The sequence below is a fragment of the Coregonus lavaretus genome (genome assembly GCF_964263955.1).
Source record: "Coregonus lavaretus genome assembly, chromosome: 8".
NCBI classification, from domain to species: domain Eukaryota; kingdom Metazoa; phylum Chordata; class Actinopteri; order Salmoniformes; family Salmonidae; genus Coregonus; species Coregonus lavaretus.
In genome coordinates, this window is record NC_139995.1 from 14010056 (window position 1) to 14022161 (window position 12106).

The following is a 12106-nucleotide window of genomic DNA, read 5'->3' on the forward strand; positions in this document are numbered from 1 at the left end:
GCCACTTGTGTGTGTGTGTGTGTGTGTGTGTGTGGGATGCCCCGGTCGTCCCTGGTGACTGGTGACCCTGTCCTGTGGTGATTGTTGTGGGATATGATGTGCTTGGCTCCCAGGACAGACAGACAGATAGGTGGACAGACAGACCTGAGAGTAAGTGGGGTGAGAACAGAGCAGAAAGACATGGTTACATGGTGATTATATAGATACTAGCTAGTTAGTAGTACTACACATGCTGAGAGACTGCAGTAAAATCTGACTGCCCCCCCGTCCGTCCGTCCGTCCGTCTCCGTGGTTAAATGGAGCATGTATTTCATTGGCGACGTGTCGTTACTGACAACCGCTCTAACCGCCTGTCTCTCGGCCGCGCCTCTGCTGAAGCCATTACACAGTAAGGCCACTTCCCAACACGCACACTAAATCACACACACACTGAAACCACACACACATTGTCTGCATCACACTCGCTCACTCACACACACACACATACACAAACACACACACACACGTTGACTCTGTGGCAGGCATGAGCATGAATTATACCTCTGGAGCAGTGAGAAGGAGAGAGGGAGGAGTAGGAGGGGGGAGAAGGAGGGAGGAGCAGAGGGAGGTTGTGATTAAGAGATTGCACCAGCAGGCTCATTCTGATTCATCTGTTTTCTGCCTCTGTCACTATTGTGTAAGGGTTATATAACGCCCTGCCAAACACCCATACACACAAAGGCGTGAACACTTAATCACACTGCTCTCTCTACACACACCATTAAATGTTATTCTGGTTGTGTGTAAAAGATGTCCTGTGTCAGAGTGATAGAGTCCTCATTGGCCAGTGAGCTGGTGATTTGACCAGACACAGGAAGCCATAGACAGTTGAGCGTGTTAGAGCAAAAACGTATGGGCTTGATGATGCAAGAGAGAGGATATCACTAGGTAGAGCTGATTGGCTCTCCCCCTCTCCTCTCCCTGGCACGGTCTACCTGTTTGTCTCTCTCGCCCTCTCTCTCTCTCTCTCTCTCTCTCTCTCTCCCCCTCACTGTCTCTCTCTCTCTCTCTCTCTCTCTCTCTCTCTCTCTCTCTCTCTCTCTCTCTCTCTCTCTCTCTCTCTCTCTCTCTCTCTCTCTCTCTCTCTCTCTCTCTCTCTCTCTCTCTCTCTCTCTCTCTCTCTCTCTCTCTCTCTCTCTCTCTCTCTCTCTCTCTCTCAGGCCCTGTGTAGCTCAGTTGGTAGAGCATGGCGTTTGCAATGCCAGGGTTGTGGTTTCGATTCCCACGGGGGGCCAGTATGAAAATGTATGCACTCACTAAAACTGTAAGTCGCTCTGGATAAGAGCGTCTGCTAAATGACTAAAATCTAAGTGCAGGGAGTTATTGAGGGTGACATGGTATAAGGACTGTGTGTTTGTGTATGGTCTCTGTAGTGTGGCCTAGTCTGTACTCCAACGCAAAAAATCTGGGTTCTGACGGCTAGATAAGGATCATCACATATCAGAAGATATGCCCCCGCCCGCCCTCTCTCTTTCACGCCCGCTCTATCTCTCTCTGTCGCTTTCACTCTCCTCCTCTCTCTTTCCCAGCCTTTGCTGATGCGCCACTGATGCCCTCTGGAATTTTGTGATAATGAGAATGCATTGGCGCTGCACACACACACACACATACACAGCAGTGTGTGCGTCAGATAAACTAGATGCCAGTGTGCTATTGTGTGTGCGTCTGTGTGTGTGTGTGTTTGTGTGTGTGTGTGTGTGATTAAAGTGGGTACAAAATGGGCAGCAGAGAGATCCTTGGCAATGTAATCCCACTCTGCTCACTACACATGGGGCTCTAGATCTGGACAGGAGAGTGGGGGATGGGGGAGAGGAGGAGGGTGGGGTGGGGTGGGATGGGGGTGCGGGATTGGGAAGGAACAAGAGTAACAGAGGGATGGGGGAGAGAGGAGAGGAGTCGGATTGGATAGAGATGGCGGATAGAGGAGAAATAGGAATGGGGTAGAGGAGCGGAGGAGGGGGGCAATAGGGATTGGAGAGAGCAGGAAGAGGAGGAGAGGAGGGGGATGGGAAGGGAAGGGAAGGGAAGGAGAGGAGTCTGGCTCTTACTGAAGCAAAAGAGAAGTGGTCTGATGCAACTGTGAGCTGAAGTGACTTCCATTTTCATAGATCACAGGAACTGGTGCTGTTTCCTGATGCCAGATGCCTGATGATGAAAGGTATGGACTGGTTTAAAGAAGATGTTGGAAACTCCTTAGCCCATGCTTACAACAATCCATTGATTTGAAATCCACAAGGGGAGTGTATAAGTGCACACTTTGAGGAGTAAGGGAATCAGACAGCATCCCTGTTTAGTGTCTTACATAAAGATGTCTCCCCTCCTGTGTTGGGGACTAACAGATATTTACACAGCACATTACGGTCTACTTATAAAGCACAGGACAGCAATCTTGGTTTTTAATTTGAATATGTTAATGCAGACATGCACACACACGCACAAATGCAAAGCGGGCTTCTTCCTTTGTGGATTAGTGTGTTAAATCCCTGACTGGCCGCTAAGCTGATTAGTGGGGTGTTAAGGCTTCCGCATGCTTCCCATCCGAAACCGTTAGGAACAATTTGTGCATATATTGTGACGACATTTTGTGACGTGTTGGTTCGTTTTGGTCTTCGTAAGTGTTTCTTGTCATTCAACAAGACACGACTCGCTTTCAGGCAATTTGTTTCACTTGAGAAATACTGCACCAAACATCTTAGTTAGATGTAAAATTGTGCGACTAAAACCCGCTCAGCAAAAACGTCAAAAATAACGACAGATTTCTTGAGTTATCTTAGATTAATTCAGACTATTTTGAGGAAGTGTATACTGGCTACGGTGTCTGAAGGGGACAAACAGTACTATTGCCTCTTTTTTTCTAGTTTTTCAAGCGAAGGTCTTTTAAGGGAGCACACTCGTACGGTTCGTCTAGTCAAGTTCGGCTGTGTGCCAGCCGAACCAAAGCATGCGGAAGCCTTTATGCATTGGCCATTTGGGCACACTGAGACACACACACACACACAGTGGGACTGCTCAGTTTTCGTCTTCTCGCTGACTTCAGGACGGCACCCTAAATGTCTTTGACTGTGTCTGTGTGTGTATCAGTATTGCCTCTCCATATCTCCCTCAACAGATGGGACACACCACTTTACGGTCACGGTACACAATACTAAAGGTGAGGTGTGTGTTTGTGTGTGTGTGTGTGTGTGTGTGTGCCCGGCCAGACTGTGGCACAGATGGCATTTTGTCCTGGAAGCGTGTGACTCTGGAGGGAGACCTTCTGGTAACGTGTGACTCTGGAGGGAGACCTTCTGGTAACGTGTGACTCTGGAGGGAGACCTCCTGGTAACGTGTGACTCTGGAGGGAGACCTCCTGGTAACGTGTGACTCTGGAGGGAGACCTCCTGGTTAGAGATAATTCCTTGCTTCCCTCCTTGAAGAAACAATGATGTGGCATTGTAAAAGTCAAGACAGTGGAGCTATACTTTCACCTGGCCAGTCATGTTAGATGGGTGGTTATTTCAAGGAGAGGAGGAAGGAAGGATGCTCTCTCTCTCTCTCCCTCTTTTTTTCTCTCTCTCCCCCACTCTCTCTCTCTCCCCTCTGTCCGTGACACCATCATTACCACCGGCCCAGAGTTCTCTGGTTTAACAGAGCATGGTGATTTCTGTCACTGTGTCACCTCTACTTACCTCACTCTCTCTGCCCACCAAAACCACCACACAAAGCACTCTGTAGGCCCTTCCATCGACATAAGGGGCCTGTGTGTGTGTGTGTGTGTGTGTATGAGTTCACCCTAATTGATTTGATTTCCATCCCTGACCTCGCCTCACCCCCCCTAACTGCTTGTCTGAGTGGGGCACAGACACACATTAGTGCCCCTGGGGGTGAGAGGGTTTAGGAGAGGATAGAGGGGGAGAGGATGGAGTCTTATCCTCGTTAACTTTTGATAACCAGACGTTTCATTATGCATACAGAGCAGTACCCTCACCTAGGGCTGGGTGGTATACCGTATTTTACGATATACCGTTATTGATGCATGGACCGCTTTGGGGTTTTACTTTACCTTCTATAACGGTATTTCAATGTTTGGTTTGTTAAATGTGATACGCCGTGTGTAGTTTACTTCGCTACTTGAGTCATCTCTCTCCGCTCTCTCTCTCTCTCCATGCCGCCTTCCACACAGACCTGGCCCCGCCCCCGTCTCTCAAGGAGCGCATTTGTTGTTACGCGACCAGGAAACACTTGCGTTCAGTCTCTGCATGGTCAATGCAGCAAATCCAACAATGTTGGTGACAACAGAGCTGCCAACTCTCACGCATTTGCGGTGAGACACACGCATCTGACTTTCTTCTCACGATCTCACGGCACACCTCATATCTCACGCATTGAAAACTACTGCTTTTATTTTTCAAAAATTTCTAATTATTTTTCAACTGTGCTCCAAGTCTTTTTGAAATCGGAGCATCTGCGCTTGTAATGTAACATCACGAGCGTAACCTCTAGCATTGTCCTGTCTTGCCACAGCACTGTGAACCGCGGCACATTGAAGCATATGATTGGTCTATTTATGTGAGGGATCAAGAAGATTGGATGCATGTTTTAAAGAAACGCCCCTCAAGATTAGAGTGGCGCTGAATTGAGAGACAGAACGCTCTCAGATGATTTTACAAAACTGTAAAAAGAGCAGCATGGTAGCGCTGTTTTATGTAAAATGTTATCAGCAAAATTAGGTTGCTGTTACTCCCGTCCATAAATCTATTGCAGAATGCAGCCTTTTGACAGCATGTACTAAAGTCGATGTAATCCACACTTGCATTAGTCCCATCATTAAGTGATTGGCATTTAGGCTGTGACAACAAAAATGCAGAAAACAGACTTACAGGATGTTTTAGCAGGAACGTTTGGTAGGGTGACCTGATTTGTAACTATGAAAACTGTGAACCCAAAAGTGTACTGTTATTCCCCACACTTATTTTATTATTCCACTTCTTCCCAATTTTGCCAGTGTAATCACATATTTGAAATCTAATATGCCTACTTGTGTCTTTGAAAATGAGTGATATGAGGCTATGTATTTTTGCAGCCATTCATGGACAGTTTTGAATAAGTCATACAAATAAACATTGGATATAAAATGCTCCAGGAATCAAATGTAATTTGACATTTTAGTATTGTGCACACGCTAGGCAGAGATTGTAGGGGGAATCTACTACATTTTTCTATGTAGAGTAAGATGATGACAGGGATCTTCAACTAATAGGCATAAACCACCTGAATATTGATTTTCTTCCAGACCTATTTTAAAGAGATAGTTCACCCAAATTACAAAATGTTTATGTCCTTACCTTGAAAGCAGTATATGGACAAGGAGACTGCAATCTATGATTTGGTTACCCTCTGCCATCGACCGTTACTATAAAAAAAATCCTGTGCAGAGCCTTGGTGTAGTGGTAACACTCCCTGGCACGTGTCGCATACAACTTTCTACCTAAATCCCTGCTTCCTAGCATTTGCCTGTCTCCCTACCTCATTTTATTACTGTCTGAATGAAGTGTAAAACCACCCAAAAAATATGTTGAAAAAAATATTAGCATACTTTAAATTTCATCCCCCCAAAATCTCAAAGTAACAAAGTCGTTTAATTTTGAGTGTTCATTTAAAGTTAATCCTGAATACACCTGACATGTTTAAAAACATAGGCCTAAGCCATGTCAAAATATGTAGAAATGCAGGAAATGAGCTTTAAAACAGTACCATTTTCCCAGTCCCCCTACTAGGGATTGTGCCGGGGGCAATGAAATTCACATAGCAAATCTCACTCCAAGCTTTCTTCAAAAGTTGGCAGCCCTGTGACAACGATGGTGTTTTCACTTTGCTTCTTAACGTTAATCCACTAGCGTTATATATTTACATTTTAATTTTTTGTTTCTTACATTGGCAAACAGCTAGTTTGTCTTTTCTTAGCAAGTTGGGCCTATATCTTGTTAGCCCCTAATGCTAATCACTAATCGCTAATGCTAATTGCTAGCTAGCTAATAAATGTACTGAGTCAGAGCAAACGTAACTAGCTATAGAGCCTGATAATATCAGTGATGGTGTAGACCTACATCTGCATGTTTTTTTGTGCAACAGTATCTTCTAAATCAAAGAGGAATATGCGAAGCAAGAATGTTAGCTACATGAAGTAGCTAAATGAAAACATTAAACGTAGCCAAAGATTATAGGGACCCTAGGAAACACTTGTCAACACTTTGGTTCCTACACTGTCACAATAACTCCTCCCTGGCATTTTCATTTGTCGTCATGTCAAACACTGTATTCAAAGTGCTCACTATTATATTCTAAATATAAAATTAGAATAATCAATTTATTTCCATGATTCCAACAGTTCACCCAAGTGTTTCGCTCTAAATCACAGGTCAATTCGCAATTGCAACATTTGGTTAAAAATTAGGCCTAGATTGTTTGCCCATATCATGCAGCCCTACGTGGCAGTGTGGACAATATCTATTTCTGGTTGAAGTTGAATTGAACAGTATAAAACAATCAGAATGGAGAAAACCCCATTGAAATCACTTAGAATGTATGTGTTGCCACCCTAGGGTCACGCACTACTCATAAAGCAAATTTAGAACTTTTATTATTCAATAACATAAAATACAGTCAAATACCGCTATACTGTCATTTTCTTTTAAACATACCGTGATATAATATTTTGGCCATATCGCCCAGCCCTACCCCCACCCCTATCCCCCAGTGTGTTCATGGTCCAGGGGCTAGCATGTGGCGGCTAAGGAAGTAGCCTATATGGATCCAGTGTGTGTTGAAGAGGCAGCTTTGACCACTGTAGTACTGTAGTAGTCCTAGAGTAGTGTTGAGTGTAGATGGGTGTACTACCACCACCTTAGCTGACCTTGTAGCTACAGCTAATGGGGGTTAGTGTGTAATGACCTAATCAAGTCCTGATGGTTAAATGGTTAATGTGACACTCAGTTTACCATAGCGGGAGCCAGACGCCAAGTCATACTGTCCGCTGGCATACATGTGAATGTCACTGCAAAGGGATGGAAAGGAGAGCCAAAGGCGGGGACTGTGTGTGTGTTTTGTGTGTGTGTGTTAGGAGGGCACAAGGCTGGCTGAGAGCACTGTGGGTGGATAAGGACTGACTGGAGAACATTTGTTAGCTCAGTCTGAGTTTTGTGGAAAGGAAACGGTTAACTGACTTCCTGAAGAGCAGAGTTGTGTCAGGGCTGCAGAGGAATTCACCCCTGCTGGGTAGCCTACTGCTACCCCTCCCTACTCCTTGCCACCCCTCAACTCCTATCCTCTCCTCATCCTTCCCAACTCCTCTCCCTTACCCTCTCTCTTACTCCTCACACCTCGTCTTCCCCTTCTGTCTCCTTGCCCCTCTTCTTCTCTCCTCTTCTCACCCCTCCTCTCCCCTCTCCTCTTGTCTCCCCTCCCCTCGCCTCTTAAATTTCATCCGCCCAAAATCTCAACGTAACAAAGTCGTTAAATTTTGAGTGTTCATTTAACGTTCAAAGCGTCCTGAATACACCTGACCTGTAGTTTATTAATTTTTATTTTCCACCCATGTCAAAATACATAGAAATGCAGGGAATGAGCTTTAAAACGGTACAATCTTCCCAGTCCCCCTACTGATGCTCTCATGCATGCTTCAGTGTTGCTTGCCTCGAAGTGAGCATAGAAGTGATTTAGCTCGTCTGGTAGGCTTGTGTCACTGGGCAGCTCGCAGCTGTGCTTCCCTTTGTAGTCTGTAATAGTTTTCAAGCCCTGCCATATCGGACGAGCGTCGGAGCTAGTGTAGTACGATTCAATCTTAGTCCTGTATTGACTCTTTGCCTGTGATGGTTCGTCGGAGGGCATAGCGGGATTTCTTATAGGCGTCCGGGTTAGAATCCCGCTCCTTGAAGCGGCAGCTCTACCCTTTAGCTCAGTGCGGATGTTGCCTATAATCCATGGCTTCTGGTTGGGTATATACGTATGGTCACTGTGGGGATGACGTCATCGATGCACTTATTGATGAAGCCAGTGACTGATGTGGTGTACTCCTCAATGCTATCGGAAGAATCCCGGAACATATTCCAGTCTGTGCTAGCGAAACAGTCCTGTAGCTTAGCATCTACGTCATCTGACCACTTCCTTATTAACCGAGTCACTGGTGCTTCCTGCTTTAGTTTTTGCTTATAAGCAGGAATCATGAGGATAGAGTTATGGTCAGATTTGCCAAATGGAGGGCGAGGGAGAGCTTTGTACGCGTCTCTGTGTGTGGAGTAAAGGTGGTCTAGAGTTTTGTTTCCTCTGGTTGCACATTTAACATGCTGGTAGAAATTAGGTCGAACAGATTTAAGTTTCCCTGTATTAAAGTCCCCAGCCACTAGGAGCGTTGCCTCTGGATGAGCGTTTTCCTGTTTACTTATGGCCCTATACAGCTCATTGAGTGCAATCTTAGTGCCAGCATCGGTTTGTGGTGGAACAGGTTGAGAGCTTCAAGTTCCTTGGTGTCCACATCACCATCAAACTATCATGGTCCAAACACACCAAGACAGTCGTGAAGAGGGCACGACAAAGCCTATTCCCCCTCAGGAGACTGAAATGATTTGACATGGGTCCTTAGATCCTCAAAAAGTTATACAGCTGCACCATCGAGAGCATCCTGACTGGTTGCATCACTGCCTGGTATGGCAACTGCTCGACCTCTAACCGCAAGGCACTACAGAGGGTAGTGCTGCTACTCTGTTAAGTATTTATGCATAGTCACTTTAACTCTACCCACATGTACATATTACCTCAACTACCTCAACTAGCCGGTGCCCCCGCACATTGACTCTGCAACGGTACCCCCCTGTATATATAGCCTCCCTACTGTCACTTTATTTTACTGTATATATAGCCTCCCTACTGTCACTTTATTTTACTTCTGCTCTTTTTTTCTCAACACTTTTTTTGTTGTTGTTTTATTCTTACTTTTTTTGTTTAAAATAAATGCACTGTTGGTTAAGGGCTGTAAGTAAGCATTTCACTGTAATGTCTGCACCTGTTGTATTCGGCGCATGTGACCAATAAAATTTGATTTGATTTGATTTGATTTAGTGCGTATGGCCCAGTACATCACTGGGGCCAAGCTTCCTGCCATCCAGGACCTCTATACCAGGCGGTGTCAGAGGAAGGCCCTAAAAATTGTCAAAGACTCCAGTCACCCTAGTCATAGACTGTTCTCTCTGCTACCGCACGGCAAGCGGTACCGGAGCGCCAAGTCTAGGTCCAAAAGGCTTCTTAACAGCTTCTACCCCCAAGCCATAAGACTCCTGAACAGCTAATCATGGCTACCCGGACTATTTTTTTTTCTTTTTTTTTCTTCTTAAAACTGCATTGTTGGTTAAGGGCTTCATTTCACTGTACCTGTTGTTCAAGTAACAGACACATCTCAACAGCAATTGTTCAGATGAGACTGTGTGAATCAGGCCTTCATGGTCGAATTGCTGCAATGAAACCACTACTAAAGGACACCAATAAGAAGAGGAGACTTACTTGGGCCAAGAAACATAAGCAATGGACATTGTCCTTTGGTCTGGAGTTCAAATTTGAGATTTTTGGTTCCAACCGCCGTGTCTTTGTGAGATGATCTCCTCATGTGTAGTTCCCACCGTGAAGCATGGAGGAGGAGGTGTTATGATGTGGGGGTGCTTTGCTGGTGACACTGTCTGTGATTTATTTAGAATTCAAGGCACACTTAACCAGCATGGCTACAACATTATTCTGCAGCGATACGCCATCCCATCTGGTTTGGGCTAAGTGGGACTATGATTTGTTTTTCAACAGGACAATGACCCAACACACCTCCAGGCTGTTTAAGGGCTATTTGACCAAGAAGGAGAGTGATGGAGTGCTGCATCAGATTACCTGGCCTCCACAATCCCCGACCTTAACCCGATTGAGATGGTTTTGGTTGAGTCGGACTGCAGAGTGAAAGAAAAGCAGCCAACAAGTGCTCAGCATATGTGGGAACTCCTTCAAGACTGTTGGAAAAGCATTCCAGGTGAAGCTGGTTGAGAGAATGTCAAGAGTGTGCAAAGCTGTCATCAAGGCAAAGGGTGGCTATTTGAAGAATCTAAAATCTCAAATATATTTTGATTTGTTTAATACTTTTTTGGTTACTACATGATTCCATATGTGTTATTTCATAGTTTTGATGTCTTCACTATTATTCTACTATGTAGAAAATAGTACAAATAAAGAAAAACCCTTGAATGCGTAGGTGTGTCCAAACTTTTGACTGGTACTGTACATCTGCATGTGTTTTGTGCAACAGTATCTTCTAAATCAAAGAAGAATACGCGAAGCAAGAATGTTAGCTACATGAAGTAGCTAAGAGAAAACATGAAATGTAGCCAAAGATTTTAGGGACCCTAGGAAACACTTATCAACACTTTGGGTCCTACACTGTCACAATAATTCCTCCCTGGCATTTTCATTTGTTGTCATGTCAAACACTGTATTCAAAGTGCCAACTATTATATGGGAATAATAATGCATTTTATTTTGTAAAGTGGTTTCTTGCATCAAACAACACAACAACCATTTCATGCACCTTCTTGTCTGAAGGACAAGTGGATAAACAGGTTAATGTCAAGCCCTGCATGTTTTTTTTCAAAGTCTCATGGAATGTAGGCCTACATTGAACACCACACATTGGCTGCTTCTGTAGGCTGAATGATAGAACAGCTATCTCCATGTTCAAATGTTATGGGATGCATTTTCTCCATTGTTTTTGATGGTAGGCCACTCTGATAGGCCTACATTATGATCAAATAGCCACAGTAGCTTACTTGGCCACTGTTAAAACTGTATCTTAAAGCAGGTACAGCCTCAGTGTTCACAGTAAACGTGGAAGTTGCACAGAATTTTCACAACGTTCAAGTTTGCGCTCAGCATCCCAAAAATATTTGAGGGAACATTGCTCCTAACCCCCATAGATCAGAGGTCACACACAGACTGTGCCTTCAGAAAGTATTCACACCCCTTGACTTCTTCCACACGTTGCTGTGTTATAGACTGAATTTAAAATGAATTACATTTAGATTGTTTTTTCACTGACCTACACACAATACCCCATGATGTCAAAGTGGAATAATGTTTTTTGACATTTTTACAAATTATTAAAAAATGAATATCTGAAATGTCTTGAGTCAATAAGTATTCAACCACTTTGTTATGGCAAGCCCAAATAAGTTCAGGAGTAAAAATTTTCTTAACAAGTCACATAATAAGTTGCATGGACTCTGTGTGCAATAATAGTGTTTAACATGATTTTTGAATGACTACCTCATCTCTGAACCCCACACATACAATTGTAAGGTCCCTTAGTCGAGCTTTGAATTTCAAACACAGATTCAACCACAAAGACCAGGGAGGTTTTCCAATGCCTCGCAAAGAAGGGCACCTATTGGTAAATGGGTAAAAAAAAGAAGCAGATATTCAATATCACTTTGAGCATGGTGAAGTTATTAATTACACTTTAGATGGTGTATCAATACACAAAGTCTCTGCAAAGATACAGGCATCCTTCCTAACTCAGTTGCCGGAGAGGAAGGAAACTGCTCAGGGATTTCACCATTAGGCCAATGGTGACTAAAACAGAGTTTAGTTACTCCACAATACTAACCTAATTGACAGAGTGAAAAGAAGGAAGCCTGTACAGAATACAAAATATTCCAAAACATGCATCCTGTTTTACTGCAAAAAATGTGGCAAAGCAATTAACTTTTGGTCCTGAATACAAAGTGTTATGTTTCGGGCAAATCCAATACAACACATTACTGAGTACCACTCTCCATATTTTCAGTGGTGGCTGTGTCATGTTAAGGGAACGATTGTAATAGGAAAACCTGGTTAGGTCTGCTTTCCACCAGACACTGGGAGAGGAATTCACCTTTCAGCAGGACAATAACCTAAAACACAAGGCCAAATCTACACTGGAGTTACTTACCAAGAAGACTGAATGTTCCTGAGTGGCCGAGTTACAGTTTTTACTTAAATCTACTTGAAAATCTATGTCAAGACCTCA